This window comes from Balaenoptera musculus, chromosome 7, assembly GCF_009873245.2.
Source record: "Balaenoptera musculus isolate JJ_BM4_2016_0621 chromosome 7, mBalMus1.pri.v3, whole genome shotgun sequence".
Lineage (NCBI taxonomy): Eukaryota > Metazoa > Chordata > Mammalia > Artiodactyla > Balaenopteridae > Balaenoptera > Balaenoptera musculus.
The window spans coordinates 9859934-9881318 of NC_045791.1; positions in this window are offsets into that span (position 1 = coordinate 9859934).

Sequence of the window (21385 nt, forward strand, 5' to 3'; positions counted from 1 at the left end):
AATGACAGAGAGATCGATGTAATGAGGAAATTCAAAAACCAGCACCTCGAAAGAGTTAAATACAATATAACTACATGTCAAATCCATGAGCTAGACTCTCAGGACTGCCAGTTTGAAATCTGCCAAGGTTATTCAAAGGGGCAAGAGGAATATACTCTCCTGCTTCATATTCTGCCACTCTGTCTTATACCTAAAGAGAATGCACAAGGGCAGCCCCAAGACCAATTTACACCTTTGTGAAGATTTCCTTTGCCGTCCACTCTTTCATCTAGTCTACTTTCTCTCCTTTGTATTCTCTGCTCTTGAGTTTCTGTTGTGTTCAATATTAACCTTTCAAACCTGGTGATGGTTAATAGCTGGTGTGGTTAATTCTCAGAAATTGAAAAATCATTAGAGGCATAGGGGAATACATTTTTTTTTTTTAAAGTGCAGACACTAGAAAAAAAGAACTATTTAAACAGGTTTGCTTCTTGGTAGCTTTCAAACTACCCAACATAGGTTGCTGCTTATTTACATTTTACAGAATTTATAAAACTAAAGATGATTCATTAGTAGATCTCAATACATTATGAGATGCGGCTCTCTAAAACTGCTTCTGATAAGGTTTAAAACACAACACGAAGAAACTTAATTAGGGTGAGATGACCAATGCTTTGTTTTACAGAGTACATCTTACATTTATCAACATTCCTACCACCCACACATAAAGCTCAGTCTTTTATTTTCCAGATAGTTGAGTTTTATATCCAGTACCCACTGTCCAGGTTTCTGAACAAATTTCTTGACTGTTACTTTGAAATATTTTTATTTACAAAAATAGAATCATAAGTAAATTTTGCTACTCCATATAAGTACAGGTCTGTAATATACAATCTTGTTTACCTAAGCCTCATTTGACTTGTTGATTTTAGAACATATGTTTCTCAAATAATCTTTCTATATGAGATCACAATTTCTTTTTTTTTTTCCTTATCTGTGGGATTTATGGAATCCCTGTGATTTGTGATTCCCTGCCTAGAATTTTCAAGACTCTCCTATATTTTTAGATAAGTGGGTGCTACTGCATGCAAAGATAAGAAAAGATAGTTGGAACACCCCCAAATAAATTGGAAAGTGTTCATTAGAGCCACATGAAAGTATACCTTTGCTGCTGTTTGGAAATAGCTGATGTCTCTAGTTTACTGACTGTGCCATTACATTTGCTATTCCTTACCTCACGGTCAGACTGCCATACTGTTTTACTGCCAGCATTGGGGCTTATCTTTATGTTACTTATCATTAGTTGCCCAACTAATTTTCCAGATTCCAGCACTGCCGAATCCCCACCCTGTGGACTTGAGTGACAGATGACCAGCAACAGAAACCTAGACTCCTCCACTTAGATATTATTGACTCAGAAAGATGTTTCTGCCCCCATCTAAACTCTGAATTTACTATCCACAATTTCACCCTCACACTGCCAGCACTATCAAGGCTACAAGTCATCCTTCCTCACCAGGGTTTTGGGACCCTTGGCCCCCCCATTGCTGAGAGAGTAGGAGTATCTGGCACTGCACATATACACTCACATATATTAACATTTCCTTCCTTAGATAGGACTTAGGTTAGCAGTATGTGACAAGCTGTCACTTTGGATCTAATGAGGTAAGAACCTACTTTGAGGAAAAGCTTCTAGTAGGAAAAGTGATTTAGTTTTTTCCCATGGGGGTATTTTTTTTCCCCTAAGGAACATACACAAATATTTAGTTTTAATAGTGTAAAGGTTTTGCAACAGCTAAGAATCTCAATTTACCATTATCTACAAATTACTTGAGAAATTATAGTGTGCTAGACTGTAAGCTAATGATTTCAGTGTTAGAATCCCATTTTCACCACAGTATCCGTGGAGTCTAGGTGAGAGCTTGGTGCCTTGTAAGTGTTATTAGATAATATAATTAATGTTATATAAACCATTCCTTGCCGAATGCATGTAAATGTAAATAGGATTTATAAAAGATGGCTTTATTCCTTAACAAGATGAAAACAGAAAATTAATATAATTAGCAACAAAAGTATGAACTATGAAATTAGTGACACAGATATTTTAAAAGAAACAAACTTTCAGGGAGATCAAAGATTGATATGAATCAGACATCTAGGAAAGTCTTCACGGATCTTTGAGGAGAAAATGTATCAGTGACTAATTTTTGGAAATTGCCTTGAATATTATATCGTGTCAAACATTCCTTTTGCCTGTCAGATGACTCATTACCATTATATCAAACCAAGACTCAAAAGAAGGAAACTAAAAATAACCCTTATTTCTTTAAATAAGGCTACCTGTGAATATTATTCATAATTTTAATATGAATAATAACTAACATTGCAACTTGAACTCTGCATCAGCTCATGAATAATTTATTTGCACTAATTTGACCCTAATGAATTCCTTGACATGAAAATTAGTAATATGGCATCAAGTACAAGTATATATTTAATCTCATTGAATTTACAATCAAAATATTTAGAAAAAATAAATATTCATCATCCCATAGGGTAAATTAAGCCACTGGGTCCAATCCATAAACTCAACACAAAACACAGGAAGTTAGAATATTCTCATGAAGAAAGAAAAAAATGTGTGACCAATGGTCATGACTTCTATTTCATCCATTCACTCATTTAATTTTACAATCATTTTTTCATTCTCTTAACAGTATTTATTTTGTAGGCAAATGCTAAGAAAGCCCTGTATGTGAGCTCTGTTCTAAGACGCAGGTATTTGACATGGAGGAAGGTGCAATCCCTGCCTTTCCTCTACCCATCATTGTGTTCACCATTTCCATATCCCTGGGATCAGAGAATGACACTAGTGGCATTTTCCAAAGATGTTTTTTACCTAGTATCCCCCACTCTGGCCAACAGAACTCTTCCTTCCCTAGTCAGGAGACGTGAACCCAGTTATCTGGTTATAACAAAACTTGGAGAAGTTATCTTACTCTGTACTTTAAAAGGTGATGCGATGTGCAAAGCTCCCCAGCAGGAGACACCTGTGCTGTAGAGTGAAGCAGAGAGAGAGCGTGAAGATGATGCACACCCTTCGAAATCTCTGGAAAGGATTGCAGTCTCAAAGAGATGTTTAACTAACTGGATGGCTGCCACAGCCCTGAGGATTAGCTAATAGGTCTCCTTCACCAGAAGACTGAGCTCCTGGGTCTGTGCTTCCTGCTATGCCCTGGGGGTAGCAGCTGTTTAAGAACCCTCTGTCCATTTGTTACAGCTCTGTGGGACCCACTGGCTGACGGAGCTAGCGGATAGAGGTGTCCCCTGGCAGCAGTCACAAAACTTGGGGTGCCAGATGGGGGTAGTGATGGGGAATTTTATGTGTCAACTTGACTGGGCCACAGGGTGCCCAGACCTTTGGTCAAACATTATTCTGGGTGTGTCTGTGAGGGAGTGTACGGATGAGATTAACATTTAAATCAGTACACTTATAAAGCAGATGGCCCTCCCTGATGTAGGTGGGCCTCATCCAACCAACTGAAGATCTGAACAGAACAAAAAGGCTGAGGAAGAGGGAATACCTTCTGCCTGAGGGGTTGAGCAGGACCTTGGTCTTTTCTGGCTTTTGGACTCAGTCTGAAGCATTGACACTTCTTGGGTCTCAAATCTGCTGGTTTTCCGACTGGAACTTACACCATGGGTTCACCGAGTTCTCAGGCCTTGGACTCAGACTGGAACTATACCAATAGCTTTCCCTGGTCTCTAGTCTACCAGGTGAAGATCTTGGGGCTTCTCAGCCTACACACACACATACACACACACGTGAGCGCACACACGTTATCTTATTGGTTCTATTTCTCTGAAGAACCCTAATACAGATGATAAAACTGTATATTAAGAATGACCGAATCTGGGACTTCCCTGATGGCACAGTGGTTAAGAATCCACCTGCCAATGCAGGGGACACGGGTTTGAGCCCTGGTCCAGGAAGATCCCACATGCCACGGAGAAACTAAGCCCATGCGCCACAACTACTGAGCCTGCGCTCTAGAGCCCATGAGACACAACTACTGAGCCCGTGTGCCACAACTACTGAACCCCACACGCCTAGAGCCCGTGCCCCACAACAAGAGAAGCCACTGCAATAAGAAGCCCACGCACCGCCAGGAAGAGTAGCCCCTGCTTGCCGCAGCTAGAGAAAGCCTGCGCGCAGCAACGAAGACTCAGCACAGCCAAAAATAAATAAATTTTAAAAAAAGAAGAATGACTGAACCACACTGTAAATATAATTATATACATTTTAGATACTAGATAATATTAGCATATACTGAATTTAAACTTACCTTGGATTAATGAAGTAGTAAAAACCCTTAACCAGGGAAAATTGCTAATGTTATTCCATGAAGATTTATGTTCTAGTTTCTATTGTTCCTCTTTTGTTTGTCCAATAATATGTCTTTTATTAAAGAAGACAAAAGGTGGACTCTTTAATCCCAGAGTCTACATATAGTCAACCATGCTAGAGAGAGTTGGTCCAAAGAATTATTGGGTTGGGAGGAGAAACATGTATCCTTTGTATGTGAACTTAAGATTATTCTCTTCTTCTGCTTTCGTGTAGCATACCAGATAGGGTAAGTTGATGAAGGCTTTCAAATTACAGTAGCTGCAGACACACAACGAACAGCACTGAATGACATTTCATGCTTTTAATTGGAACAGTGGCATTGTACAGGAAAAAAAGTCTGATTGATAGAAATAAGCAGTAAAACACCAAGATTCCTGTGATGCTAGGATGAAAATTCAGCCAGAGATATTGCAGCTAAAATACAACTGATAAAGATCCAAGGAGATTATAATGAAAATACATCTGAAAAATAGGGAACAGCTTTCAAGATAAAGTAAATTCTTTTTTATTTTGAGATAACTAAATACATTCTGTTCTACTGTTTCAATATTCACAGACGGCACACATTTAGAGAAGGCATTCATGTGTAAAGAAATGCACAGAACAACACTTCCTAAAATATGTATTATGGGACGTTAAAGGCATATGAGAATAAAATGAAATAATATCCACAGAAACTACAAAATATTCTGTGGTCAAATATATTTTAGAAACTATGGTTAAAAATAAAAACAATTTCCTTAGTTAGATTTCTCAGGGCTCATAGTATATTAAAGCTCATTGTGTATCTCCAAGATAGGAATATTTTATACAGGATTCCTAAAACTTCTTTGAACATAAACTTCTTTCTTCATGGGACATCTTCTCCTGCTTGTGTTCTAAATAAATTCAGTTTGGAAAATAATAGCTGAGAACCTCACCATTCCAACATACACTGCTTTTCTTACGTTTCTGTATTTGCAGTTTGGAACTGAACCAGCAACAGAAGATTTTCTGAATTGTGCACAAAACAAAACTTAACAACTTCACACCAATTATGCAGAATTCTCAGCAATTTTATGTTATCAAGTGATCATATATTTATATTGATCAATGTGGAAGGTAAAAGGGAGCACCAGAGTTTAATTGCAAACTGTAAATCATAATAAAATAGCTTGCATAATCCTGGTTAAGAAATTTACCAATAATCATTTTAATTAGCTCACATTTATTGTGCTCATACCATGTGCCAGATGGACTAACATAATGAAAGATCATACAGCAGATATACCAATGTATTCTTTGTATATAAGTTGACCAATTGACCAATTTAGAGCATCTCAATTTATGGCTTCTCAATTTATCTTTTGTGACTGATATAAACAAAAATTATCCCCCTTTGGGAATTGTTAAGAAAAGACACCTGAGTCAGTTTTGAATGGTAGACAGATATCATGGTTATATTCAACCACGGCAGCATCTCTAAAAGACGTATGTTCTTTTCAATTTCAATGCACCATCCTCAAGAACATGGCTAAGAACAGAACTTTGGAATCACATTGATCTGGGTTTTAATTTTGGCTCTGCCATCCTTCAATTGTGTGATCTTGGGGAAGTTACTATCCTTCTCTGAGTCTTTATTTAACAATCTGGTAAACGGAGTAATAACGCCTGTCATTCATGGCTGGGGTAGTGAAACCTCAGAGGTGAAGCCCCTACATCACGATTAGCATAAAGTGGATGATCAATGTAAATGATGCTTATGTGGAAGATGATGATAAATGATTGAAGATTCATCTGCCCTTATGCAGAATAGATTAGGGAGAAGGGGTATTGGGTGTAGAGAGTATGTGAGGAGGTGGTATTTCAATGATAATGAGTAGAAGAAGATAGAACTCATTTGAGATATATCATGAAACAAATTATGAACTTCTTTTAGCGATAAAAATTGTATAGGCAAAGGAGTTATGCACTCATTTCACCCCAAGGTTTTCACGTGAGGACGTGTGTATTGTCAGTACCCTTGGCAGTAATGGGAAGCTAGGGAGAGTGGAGAGTCGGATCAGGTGGTGTTGAGTGGGGTGAGAATTAACAATATCTGTGTGCATGCTAAGGAGATAGATGCTGAACTGCTGGCTTGTCATGGCAGTGTCCAGCCACACCCTAAAAGAGTGGTCAGCAGTACTTACTCACAACATGCAAAGATCTCATTCCTTATAGCCAGCTTCTCTCTCTTCCTTTGCAATTTTCATATTATGACATAGCAGTACACAGAGCAATAGGCATATTATGTTTACACCCTAAAGCCATTTAGATAAGGTTGCATTAGAAAATTAAAGTGTGTTCACTAATTCTGTGGGTAAATAGTCATTCAGTTTGAATAGAGTCTCAAAGCATTAGCCTTGCTCAACAAAGTGCACACATCTGTAATCCAAATGAACATAACTGAGAGAGAATTTTATGAGCTGTTAAATTCTACTCGTAAAAAAGAAAACCTTCACAATAACAGCAGCAGTGATTTGTCCAAAAAATTCAGGACTTAATATGCTATGTGTAACCTCTTGAGTCCATAAAAAAAGTCATAAACATTGGCCTCTGATTCTGAAAATTTTTAGTTGGGGAAGCAGAATTGTGTTCAAAGGGAAATTCCAAGTGTAAAAGAAAGTCAAAAGAGGAGAAAACTAAGTTTATTTTATTTCAAGGTCTTGTTTAATTTTTTTTCTCTGTTCCTGGTTTTTTTTTTTTGTATGTTTGGGGGTATGGAGATTATATTGGGAAGAATCCAATTTTTTTTTTTTTCAGATAAATCCAGACACAAATTGAAGAAGAGCAGCAAAAATAATCTGTATGTCCATATATTCATTTTTATAGTTGGGTCTTTAAAATTGAACTGATTGCGACATTCAAAAAAATTTAATATAATTAAAATAATAATACTATGTGAAAGTATAAATATTATTCATTTATGCTTTTTTATATTCAGTGCACATAGGAAGAACTTGATAGACGCTCACTGAATTCAAAATACTGGCTCATCTGACTATCATATAATCTTGTAAATGACTAGGACATAGTTAGAACAATTACTAGTTAGGCTCTCATTTTCAGACAAGGAAACGGAGGAATAGCTGATTAATTACCTCGCTCAAAGTAACAGATGATAAAATACAAACCAAATATATTTTTGTAAAAGAAAAACCTATAGTGATTTCTAACTTCCTTCCTAATTGATTGCTTAGGAAACCTACATCAATCAATTGATCTGAAGACAGCAATGCCTTTGCTCAGAGCATTTGTTATTATTGTTTTTGTTGTTTTCATCAACTGTAACTGTTGCTTTCAGGTTTTTGTCCTCTACTACTTCTTACATGTCACAGTGGTGATTCCAAGGACACAGATGATGTGCAGTCCCATGTGCCTGTGATGGTCATGGTGGTTTATTCCCCATATCATAGACTAACCTTGAATGGTTAATCTAACACAACCTGGGTAATCCCATTCCCCTTACTGGTGCTTGGTTTCAGATGGCCAAGTGGTTCAGGATGACATAAGAAGATGGGTCCTCTTTCCGCTCTAGACATTGCTGTGTCTGCATCTTACACCTAGAAATGTGAAAGGCATCTGTACAACCATGAGTAAGGCTAGCCTAAGGGTAATAAGCATCACAGTCAATCCTTCTTATGAACTTCTTATCATGTGATATTGCTTTCCTAGCATACTACCCAGTCTAAATACACTCTGTTCATAGATAGAGATGTTCAGTGATGCAGAGTGAGGCCCATTTAACCTTTGCTATCGTGCGATCTGTCTATATAATCACAAACGTTAAGGTAAAATGGGAAAACTCAGCAAATCATCTAGCGTTTAGACATGGGTGAGCCTCCTTTTTAATCTAGAAGTATAATACTGTCTAGATGCAGAATGCATCTGATGCAGATGCATTCCAGATGCCTAGCAAGTAGGTTCTATTTCTTCTTGAATGACACTGCACACTCATTGAATTAAATGGAATTGAATCCTACCCCACATTTTGATACCTCAACTTACTCCTTTCTTGCACATTTGGAAAACAATTCATAGACGAGAATGAAAAAGAGTAGAAAAAATATTATCCAATGGCACCAAAAGATCCATTGACAATTTTGTAAAACTTTATAGAAACTAGTTTTACTATTGTTCAGATGTTATACCATTAGAGGCATTCCTCCTTGTTTAGCAGTTTGACACAATTTCTGTTTTGGCAGATGTGTCATTTGGTTTCTGTTCCAATTATGTCAGAGCTTGATTTAACTAAAATCCGTTGCAATGTGTGACTGGCAGTCAAATAGCAATTCCCTAGCAATGGGGCTATATATCTGAGCTGTTACAATCATTCATTGCCATTGCTCTCTTAAAATCTGTTTTTGTGGTTGTTCCCACGAGCTCATGCTTCATGAGCTGAAACACAGGCAGCAAAAGCGTAAGACTAGCCTAGAAAGGAATAATCTAGAAGTTTATTTAAGTGTGAAATATCTGGCAGATAGTAACAATGTAGGCAGAAGGTTTTTTTAAACAAGGAGACACAAACAAGGGCCCTAAAACCAAGAGGAAAAGGTGAATCCAAGGAGGAGAACTTGAGTTTGATAGTGAGAAGGGTATGGGTTCTGGATCTAAATAGATTTGGATGGAAAGCCTACCTCTCTCATTTTCTAGCCCCTGACCTTTGCCAATTTTATTTCACTATTGGAGGTCTCAGTTCCCTCACCTTTAAACTTGAGAAAATAACATCTATTTCAAAGGAAAAATGTGATGAAAAGGAGATTTCCTGACCAGCCTATATTTTCTCTTAAACAAGTCATTACTATTGTTATTGTTATTTGGGTAGTCTACAAAAGTAAGAAAAAGGAAACTCTTACATCCAGAAATCTCAGAAAAGATAAACAATTGCCATCAAGTCAGGAGTGTTTTGACCTTTGAACCTAAGGAAATCATTTGCTCTGAGCTTATGAATGTCCCTTGTAATATATAGGTGTAGAAAGTAAATAGTAAGGTATACTACTAATTTTTATTCTCCCGAGTGAGAAAGGATATCCATAGCTTATTTCTTTTTTTTTTTTTTAATTAGTGATAGTGAACACAGTTATTAGGAATATAAATGAGGTCAAAATGAGTGTGCTTCCTGGTCTTGCTAATTCTCTTCATAATTCACACCCATCAAATGTGTCCCTTTCTAGGCCAAAGGTAGAGATATAAGGAGATACAAAACACAAAACCTGCACTCAATCTAGAAGTTTAAATCAATCATGTATTGTAAAAAAAAAAAAAAACAAACACAAAACCTGTTCAGAGTGTATATCAGAGGACACTAGAAACAGTAACTAGAATGTGTGTGTAATCCAGCGAGACAACATTAAACAAGGCAATGATCAAAGAGAAATATTAGCCAGGCATTACATCTGGAAATAGGTAAATCTGGAGTCAGATTTAGAGGTGGAGGGAAGGACAGGAGAAACTAACATTTCTTGAGGGACGGCTCTAAGCCAGGTACCATGTCAGGCACTTTATAGATGCCCCTCACTTAATGTATTTAATCTTTCAATAATCCTGGAAGGTGTAATTTTCATCTCCATTGTACATTGCTATAGATAGACAGAGGTTGGTAAGTGGCAGAGTTGGAGTTAGCACTCTGGTTGATCAAAATTCATGAGTTGTACCTTATCCACATAACTAGTAGTGCTCTTCATGGGGGGAACATTTGGGGGTTAGGTGGGGACAATTTCTGGAACAAAGGGTAAAATTAACATTTTATGAGATGTTTAATTAATACACTGCCTAAGAGCTGATCTGAATTGACCTGGCTGGAACGATCCTCTGAGTTCAGTAGTGAGAAATGAGTTTGGAGTGGTGAAAAGATAATGTATAGAAAGCCACACTAAACAGAGAATTATCTGTCTAAAGTATATATCTGTGAGCATGTCTTTGTAATAACTGTTCCTAATTTTATCGGGAAAGTATCAAATTCAAAGGAAATCAAAGTACAAAATTTTGATAATGTAACAAGACTCTATCTTTTTATTGAGCTTGTTCTAATAATCTCCAGAACAAGAGAAAATTCAATCTGATGCCATTCCATTGTCTATCATTACCTGTGTGTTTCAGAAAAGATCATTGACTACTAGTTCAAGGTTTCTCATCCATTACTGTAACGTGTGGTTTCTATTCCCTTACTAGAATGGCAAGTTATTGGTATGTAAAAACATTTTTGTCAGTGAGTTAAAAGTTGCTTGCAATAGTTGCTATAATAGAATGTAATCATTTTCAGGTACTAGGAACTGAGGAAGAAAGAATAGAAGTTTAGTAATTTACATAACTCCTGCCTTTTATCACTTTATCTACTTTGAGATGCCCTGAGAAAAGACAGCATGGCTGGGAAATGGGAACTCTGTAAAAAGTACCTTAAAAAGACCTATTTTTTCCAACTTCCTTAATTTGAAAATAAAATTGAAATTTTAGAAAGTCATCAGGTAACAGCATGTATTTATTTTTCATCTCTATAGCTACTGGAATTTAAGAATAATAAAACATGAGAGTGAGACTCATCACATATCACAAAAATCACACCAGCTTACAAGAAAGTTGCCTCACTTGCGGTCCTCTCAAAAGTTTTAAAAACTTTTGAGTGTTTTCAAAGGTAGATGGAGCACGGCCTGTAGGCTAAATTCAACCAGCAAATGCACTTTGTTTGGTCTGCACCATTTAATTTTAATTGAATTTAATTTGTGTAAACTTAAGGTTTACATAAAACTCTGGATAGATGTCCACATCTCTTTTCTAAAGACGTTGGGAGAAAACAGTTCATCAAACTCCTTTTAATTTAAAGAGATTTTGTTTTTAAGTTGATTGCTTAAAATGAAACTAATCTAGCTGATGCTGACTTAGTGCCAAAGGAGAGAAACACAAGAAGCTAAAACCTTTGGAAGGGAAGTGTTCAGTTGTTGAGTGTGGGGTTAATATATGTTATCGATGTCTGTAGCCTAGTAAAACAACAGGCACATTTTTCAGACTGGTAAACTAGAGTCCCTGCCCAGCAGATGTGTATGGTCTTAGAGAGAGTGGTAGAGAAAACTGTTGTCAACTTCAATCTGTAGCTCCTAAGTCCACATGGCCTTAAACTTCCTAGAATCTGAGCACCTTCTGGGAAGCTGAGAACTATTTAGCAGCTTTGCATATATGATCATTTGGTTTTTTTGTTTTCTTTTTCTTGGCCGTGCCACGTGGCATGTGGGATCTTAGTTCCCTGACCAGGGATTGAACCTGTGCCCCCTGCAGTAGAAGCTCAGAGCCCTAACCACTGGACAATGAGGGAAGTCCCAGATATATGATCATTTGGGTCTTCAGTATTTGTGGTAAGCATATTAATGGCCCCAAAGAGGTCAACATCCTAATCCTGGAAATCTGTAAATATGTTAGTCTACATGGCAAAGAGTACTCAAGGTTGAAGATATAGGTAAGGTGCTAATCTTTACTTACTAAACTGATATTAAATTAGGGAGAGTATCCTGAATTATCCAGGTGGGTCCAATGAAATCACAATGGTCTTTAAAAACTGAAGTGGGAGGCAGAAGAGAGAGAATCAGACAGATGGCAGCATGAGGAAGTCTCAGCAGGAAGCTGCTAGTGAAGATGGAGAAGGGGCCAAAAGCCAAGGAATGTGGGTGGCCTCTAGAAACTGAAAGAGCAAACCAACCAAAAAAAGGAAACAGATTTCCCCCTAAAGCCTCTGAAGAGGAACATAGCCCTGAGCAACTTAATTTTAGCCTAGGGAGGCCAGTGTCAGACCTATGACTTAAAAAAAAGAAAAAAAAACCCAAAAACTGTAAGATAATAAACTTGTTCTAAGCCATGAAATTTGTGGTAATTTGCTACAGCATCAATAGAACTCTAATACAGATTTTCTAACTGAAGTAGAGTGATGCTATAATAAATGCCAAAGATGTAGGAGTGGCTTTGGAATTTGGCACTGGGAAGAGGCTGGAAAAATTTTGAGGAACATGATAGAAAAAGCTTCAATTGAGCTGAACAAATGTTTGTAAAAACATGAATGTTAAAGGCTCTGCTGATAAGGGCTCAAGAAAAAAAAAATTGAGAAGACTGGTAGATAAAGTATATATTGCCTTAGAGAATACCTAAATTGTGATGAATAGATTATTTGTAAAAATATGTACCTTTAAGGCATTGCTCATGAGAGCTCAAAGGGAAATGAAGAACAATTTTGTTAGAAATTGGAGAAAAGCTGATTCCTGTTACACGGTAGGAGAAAGCTATACAGAATTGTAAAAGGTATAATTGCACATTCAGCTGAGATTTCCCAGTAAAATCTTGCTGCCTGGTTTCTTCTTGCTGCTTGTAGTAAAATGTGAGAGGAAAGAGATAGATACAGATAAGAACTGTTAAGCAAAATGAAATCAGAAACTGGTGATTTGGGATATTCTCAGTCTTGCAGATCACAAAAGACATTACATTAGGAGATTCATGGTTAGGAAATCTGCTCTAAAGAAAAAGCCAAAGATGTGGCTAGACAACCCTTTGCTGATACCTCAAAAAGATCAAAAAGTCAGAGTATTTATTCGTGTGAAAGGCTCTTTGAGAAAATTAAGCATATGACTCATAGATCCTCTCAGCCATTTAAGCAGAAGCCAAAAATATCTAGATGAGATTAAGCAGAGGAACTTTTTGTCTAATGGAGTGAATCCAAGAGAAATACATAGAAGGCTCACATATTTTTGGAGAACAGTGTAATAGCCAAAAAAGTGCCAGCTTGGAGATTATCCTGCATTTTATAGGTAGGCTCAAAGTAATCAGGAGATTACTTAAAGTGGAAGAGGGAGGCAGAAGAGAAAGAACTGAGCTGGATAAATGGGAACATGAGAAAAAAAATGACCTTTAGTTGCTGGCTTTAATAAAAGATAGAGGAAGAAGAAATGAACCAAGGAATGTAGGTGGCCTCTAGAAACTGGAAAAGGCAAGGAAACTGATTCTCTCCCAGAACCTTCAGTAGGGAACACAAATTTGTTAACACTTTTATATTAACCCAATGATACCCAAAAGACTCTAACCTCCAGGTACCATTTATATGATTATAGAAGATGAGGGAACATTTCCCAACTGACTGTAGTAACATTATTATTCTGATACATAAAGCAGACAAAGACAGTATAAAAAAGAAAACTATAGACAAATCTATCTCATGAAGTTAGACAAAAAGTCATTAACAAAATATCAGAAAACCCAATCCAACTATGTATAAAAATAATTATACAACACAACCAAGGGAGATTTATTTCAAGCATGCAAGACTGGTTCAATATTTTAAAAGTCAATGCATGTAGTCCACCATATAAACAGGTGAAGAAGGAAATATCATATCATCATATCAATGAAGATGGAAGATCCATGTCAATTTTGTTAAAATCCAAACTCATTCCTGTTTAAAAACGAACAAGCAAACAAAAAAGCTCTCACCAATCTAGATATAGGAGGGAACTCCTTCAAATTAAGAACATATTCTCCCCAAAATAACAAAAACAAACAAACAAAACTCCACACTCAGCATCGTACTTAAGGGTGGAAAACTGAATTCTTTCTCTATAAGATTGGAGAAAAGGAGAGAATGTCCACTTTCACCGGTGTTACTGACCACAGTACCAGAAGTTCTACTGAGTTCAACAAGGCAAGAAAAAGAAATAAAAAACATACAGCTTGGAAATGAAAGACTACAATTGACTATATACATAGAAAATTCCAGGCACTCTACATACACACACACAACCTCATAAAACTGATAAAGTTCACTGGATACATGCACAACATGTGTAAGAATCAATCACATTTCTACATACTAACAATGAACATGTAGAAACTAAAATTAAAAACACAAAACCACTCACAGTGGAAATAAAAAGGAAATAACAAGAGGAAATAAAAAGTTAGATATATGCCTATATAAACATGTACAGAATCTGTGTTGAAAAATATAAACGTGGATAAAAGAAATCAATGAAAACACAATCAGAGGCACATAACTTGTTAGTAGATTCAAAGACTCAGTACAGTAAAAGTGCCAATATTCCCCAAGTTGATCCATAGGATTAAGACAATTCTTACCAAAACTACAGGATGGATTTTTTTTTTAGTCATAGCAAACATATTCTAAAGTTTATATTGAAAGGTGAATAAAGAAGAATAAAGTGGGAAGAATCACTCTACTCAATATTAAGACCTATTTTATTCCAATAAAAATCAAGATAATGTGATATTAATATAAGGACAGACACATACCAGTAGAACATAATAGAGGACACAGAAGTAGAGTCACACAAATATTCTCAACTGAATTTTGAGAAAAGAACAAAATAAATTCAATTGTGGAGGGGTAATTTTTTTCCACAAATGGTGCTGGAGCATAATTAGAAATCCATAGGCAAAAACATGAACTTCGACCCAAACCTCACACCTTATAAATGATTAAGTCAGAACGGATTATCAATTTAAACATAAAATGTAAAACTATAATTTTATTTAAAATGTTTAAAAGTTAAGAAAATAGGAGAAAATCACTGGGATGTATGGCTAAGCAAAACTTGACACCAAAAGCATAATCCATAAAAGCATATTGAAAAATTACACCTCATCAAAATTAAAAACCTTTGCTCTGCAAAAGCCCATGTGAAGACACTGAAAAGAAAAACTATAGATTGGGAAAATGTGTTTGCAAACCATGTATCCCAAAAAGGTTTAGTACCTAGAGTATATACAAACTCTCATAACTCAATAGTAAACAAACAAAACAGAAATCCAATTAGAAAATGGCAAATGGCATAAACAAACATTTCATTTAAGAGGATATACACAAGGCAAATAAGCATTTGAAAAGATGGTCAACATCATTAGCCATTGGGTAAATGAAAATTAAAAGTTCAGTGAAATATTAGTACATACCTATCAGAATTGCTAAAACAAAAAAATAGTGACAATATTTCAGTGTCTGTTCTAACAGGTAAAGACCTTGGAAGTCATCACTTTTATCTTCACAACAACAAAAGAGATGAAGAAACTGAATCGATAACTTTTCTTAGATTTATCACAGAAAACTGCCACTCCAGAGTAGAAAGGATGCTTGGATACAGGGTCACAGCTTACCAGCAGCAGAAGCTTCTGAACTGCTGGGGGCTGAATGTGGACTAGCTTGAGGGTCAAAACTCTTGAAGTCATAGTTTTAGAGAATCCTCCACATTTTCATGAGTTTTACCACCAGGAATTATAACAGGTCCTCATGCTGAAGATGGGAGAAAAATTCCCTTGTGATTTGAGTAGCAGGAGGAAAAAGTAACAATTTTGAAATACATCTGGGGGCAAGTAACCATTTTGAAAAATTCCCAAAGCATTTTGTTCCTCATAACACAGACATGTTCCCAACAAAAACTACCAGAGCGTTAACTGAACTGGGTTCGGGGGAGACAATTAGCTAATTCCAGTCTACCCTAGCCTTCCTGTCTCAAGTTAAGAGGACAAAAAAAAGCTAAGACATTTTTCTGAAGCTCACAGCCCAGGGGCTGTGGCCTCTTAAAAGGATGAAGATTTAATGAAAATAGTATAGAATGCTTCCTCTCCTCAATATCTAACCACCATATCAACATGCCTCCAGTATAATAACAGCAGATTAAAACTGAGAGGTCTTCAAGAGACGGACTGTTACGTAAGAAGGAGTTGGTAGGGAAACATTAAGATAAAAACAAGTCCTCTAGAGGAAACGGAAGCCTCTGGCACCTGCAGTTAACAGCCACCATTAAGAACAGCCCCACTTCTAGCCAGCTTAAAAACAACTCACACAAACAGCCTGCTTACCTCAGTTCCTATCACCTCATACAACTTGTCTGGTTTTCAGTAAAAAATTGCAAGGCATTTTAAAAGGCAAGAAAAAGCACAGTGTAAAGAGTCAAACAATCATTAGGGCTTATCTTAGATATAGTGGAGATTTTGGAAATAACAGACCTGGAATTCAAAATAACTATGATTAATATGTTAAGGATTTCTAATTAAAATGAAAAGTGGACAATATACAAGAACAGAAGGATGATATGAACAGAGAAATTAAAAACTCTGAGAAACTAGCAAAATCAAAATCAAAATCACTTTAACAGAAATGAAGAGTAACTGATGGATGGGTTCATCTGTACACAAACACAGTCAAAAAAGAACAAGTGAGTTTGAAAATACGTCAGTCAAAAATTCATAAGCTAAAATGCAAATAGAAAAATGAACTAAAAAAACCACACAATACCCAAGAGTTTAGGGATAATTATGAAAGATTTAACATATAACATGATGATAATATCAGAAAAGAAGAGAGAAACAGAAGAAATATAATGACAATGACTAAAAATTTCGAACATCGATTCTGAAAATTAAAAATAGACACCAAATCCAGAGCTAAGAAGCTCAGAGAATACCAACTAGGATAAGTACTAAAGAATCTATACCTAGGTATATCAAGTTTTTAACTGCAAAAATCACAAAGAAACAAAATACGGAAATAAGCCAGAGGGCACCTTACCTTAACAGGAGCAGGGATAAAAGTTACAACTGACTTTTCCATAGAAAATTCATGCAAGCAAGAAGAGTGGAGTGAAATATTTAAAGTATGGAAAGAAAGAAAGGAAAAAAAAAAACCCCAGAATTGTATAGCCAGCAGAATTCTATACTAGCAAAATTATCCTTCAATTGTAAATAAGAAATAAGCCATTCTTAGACAAATAAAGATTGAGGGAATTTGCCTGTCTTGTAAGACAAATGGCAAATTTTTTTTTCAGAGAAAAGAAAAATGATATAGATAAGAAATGTGATCTTATCTTATAGATAAGATCTATGGATCTACCAAAGAGAGTTAGAGAAGGAAAAAATGAAGGTAAACTAAATTATTTTATATCCTTAACTGATCTAATAGAAAACTGTTTTTCAAAATAATAATAGCAACAATGTATTGGGTTAAAATAGCTTATAGATAAGTATACAATGAATGGAAGCCAAGTTAGAAGGGATGGAGAGAGGAATTGAGAGTATCCTCTTATAAGGCATGTGCACTACACATGAAGTGGTACAGTGTTATTTAAAGGTACAGTTGTGCTATTTGAAAGTGGAGTAAAGACAGCTGTAAATGTATCCTGCTACCCTTAGAGAAGGTACTAAAAAATTCTAAAAGAAATACAACTGATATACTGAGAGGAGAGAAAATGAAATAGTAATTTAAAATCAGATAGGACAGAAAAATGGGAAGTTTTTTTTAAAGTAACATAGAAAAAAAGCATTTTTTCCCATTGTTTTTGGTGTCTGCCCCCAGTGGCTAATGTTGGTTCAGTGGGTTGTGTAGGCTTACTGGTGGAGGGGACTACTGCCTGTGTTCTGGTGGATGAGGCTGGATCTTGTCTTTCTGGTGGGCAGGACCGCATCCAGTGGTGTGTTTTAGGGTGTCTGTGACCTTATTATGATTTTAGGCAGCTCCTCTACTAAAGCGTGGGGTTGTGTTCCTGTCTCGCTAGTTGTTTGGCATAGGGTGTCCAGCCTGAGGCACTCCATGTGTTCTCCCTGGGAAGTTGTCCCTGGATCACGGGACCCTGGCAGTGGCGGGCTGCACAGGCTCCCTGGAGGGGAGGTGTGGATAGTGACCTGTCCTTGCACTCAAGATTCTTGGTGGCTGCAGCAGCAGCCTTAGTGTTTCATGCCTGTCTCTGTGGTCTGCGCTGATAGCCGCGGCTCACGCCCATCTCTGGAGCTCATTTAGGCAGTGCTCTGAATCCCCTCTCCTTGTGCACCCCAAAACAATGGTCTCTTGCCTCTTAGGCAGTTCCAGACTTTTTCCTGGACTCCCTCCCATCTAGCTGTGGCGCACTAGCCCCCTTCAGGCTGTGTTCACGCAGCCAACCCCAGTCCTCTCCCTGGGATCTGACCGAAGCCGGAGCCTCAGCTCCCAGCCCCCACCTGTCGCGGTGGGTGAGGAGACAAGCCTCTCGGGCTGGTGAATGCTTTCGGCACCGATCCTCTGTGCAGGACTCTCTCCCCTTTGCCCTCTGCACCCCTGTGGCTGCGCTCTCCTCCGTGGCTCCAAAGCTTCCCCCCCCGCCGCCATCCCCCCCGTCTCCACCAGTGAAGGGGCTTCCTAGTGTGTGGAAACTTTTCCTCCTTCACAGCTCCCTCCCAGAGGTGCAGGTCCCATCCCTATTCTTTTGTCTCTGTGTTTTCTTTTTTCTTTTGCCCTACCCAGGTATGTGGGGAGTTTCTTGCCTTTTGGGAAGGCTGAGGTCTTCTGCCAGTGTTCAGTAGGTGTTCTGTAGAAGTTGTTCTACATGTAGATGTATTTCTGATGTATTTGTGGGGACAAAGGTGATCTCCATGTCTTACTCTTCCGCCATCTTGAAGGTCTCTCCTATCACAATGAACTTTAAAAAAATAAAATAAATAAAATCAAAACAAAGGAAAAAAAGCAACACACTACTCAACTATATGCCATATGCAAAAAAAAAAACCACTCTAAATATAAAGACACAGACAGATTAAAGTAGAGGGATAAAGAAATATATAGCAACATAACACTAAGCAAAAGAAAGCTAGAGTAGCTATACTAATTTCAGAAAGCTGAACTCAAGAGCAAAGAAAATGATTAAAGATAAAGTGAGGCATGAAATATTTCTAAAGGAGTCATTTCTCCAGGAAGACATAATAATCCTTAATATGTAAGCACCAAACAACAGAGCATACAAATGTGAGCAAAACCTGATGGAACTGCAAGGAGAAAGAGATAAATTCACTTTTATAATTGCAAATTTTATCACATCTCTGTGAGTAACTGACATATTTAACAAGCAGAAAATAAGCATATAGTTGTACTGAACAGCACCATAAATCAACTAGATCTAATGGACATTTATACAATACTTTATCCAACAACAGCAGGATATGCATTCATCTTAAACTCACACAAAATGGTCAGAAAAATAGACCACATTCTGGGGTTTAAACAACATTTTAACACATTTAAAAGAATTAAAATTATATAAAGTATGCTTTCAGACCACAGTGGAACTATACTACAAATCAATAACAGAAAGACATATGGAAATCTCAAAATACTTAGAGATTAAACACTTCTAAATAAATAACACATGGGTCCAAGAAAAAGTCTCAAAGGAAATTTTAAAGTATTTTAACTAATGACAATGAAAATACAACTCAGCAAAACGTGAGATGCAGTGAAAAAACTGCTTAGAGAGAAATTTGTAGTATTGAATGTTTCAATTAGAAAATAAAAAAGATATGAACTCATTCACCTGAACTTCCACTTTAGAAAACTGAACACTGAATAACAACATAAACATAAAGCAAGCAGGGGGAAAATAAATAATAAAAATTGAATCAGAAATTAATCAAATTGAGGGGAGGAGATCAAATGACAGAGTGGGAGGACACGGAACTCACCTCCCCCCATGAACATATCAAAAATACATCTACATGAGGAACAATTCTCACTGAAAACTAATTGGAAACTGGCAGAGAGACTCCTGTACAACCAAGGCTATAAGAATGATCCACACAGAGTCGGGTAGGAAGAGACATGACAGGTCAGGACCTGTGCCCCTTGGAGGGAAAAAGAGGGAAAAAGAGATTATGTGGATGAAGATCCTAACTGGGGAGTGAGTGTTTCAAGCAACATATTGGGCATCCCAGTCCTGGGGTTCAACACAGGAAAGATGACCCCTTGGCTATAAAACATGATGAAGAAAATTGAAGATGATACAAAGAAATGGAAAGATGCCCCATGCTCTTGGACTGGAAGAATTAATGGCCATACCCAAAACAATCTACAGATTTAATGCAATCCCTATCAAAATCCCCATGACACTTTTCACAGAACTATAACAAATAATGCTAAAATTTATATGGAACCATAAAAGACCCCAAATTGCTAAAGCAATGTTGAGAAAAACAAAGTTGGAAATATTATGCTCCCTGACTTCAGAGTATAATACAAAGCTACAGTAGTATAGCTTTGTAACAGTATGGTACTGACACACACAAAAAAGACACATAGATCAATAGAACAAATAGAGAGCCCAGAAATAAATCCATGCACTTATGGTCAATTAATCTACAATAAAGAAGACAAAAATATGAAATGGAGAAAGACAGTCTCTTCAAAAAGTGGTGCTGGGAAAACTGGGAGCTACATGTAAAAAAAAAAATGAAATTAGAACATTTTCTCACACCATATACAAAAATAAACTCAAAATGGATTAAAGACCTAAATGTAAGACTGGAAACCATAAAACTCCTAGAAAAGGACACAGGCAGAATACCCTTTGACATAAATTGTAGCAATATTTTTTGGATATGTTTCCTAAGGCAAAAGAAATAAAAGCAAAAATAAACAAATGGGACCTAATTAAACTTGAAAGCTTTTGCATAGCAAAGAAAACCATTGACAAAGTGAAAAGACAACCTACAGAATGGGAGAATATTTGTAAATGATATGACCAATAAGGGGTTAATATTCAAAATTTATAAGTAGCTTATAGAACTCAATAGCAAAAAAGAAACAAACAAACAAAACACAAAGAACTCAATTTAAAAAATGGGCAGAATACTTGACTAGACATTTTTCCAAAGAAGACATACAGAATGTCAACAGGCATAAGAAAAGATACTCAGCAAAGAAATGTAAATTGAAAACACAGTGAGATGTCACCTCACACCTGTCAGAATGGCTGTCATCAAAAAGATCACAAATAAGGAACGTTGTCAAGGATGTGGAGAAAAGGGAACCCTTTGTACACTATTGGTGGAAATGTAAATTGGTGCAGCCACTATGGAAAAAACACAATGAAATTTCCTCAAAAAAGTACAAACAGAACTACCATATGATCCAGCAATTCCACTCGTGGATATATACTGGATAAAACGAAGACACTAATTCAAAGAGATACATGCATC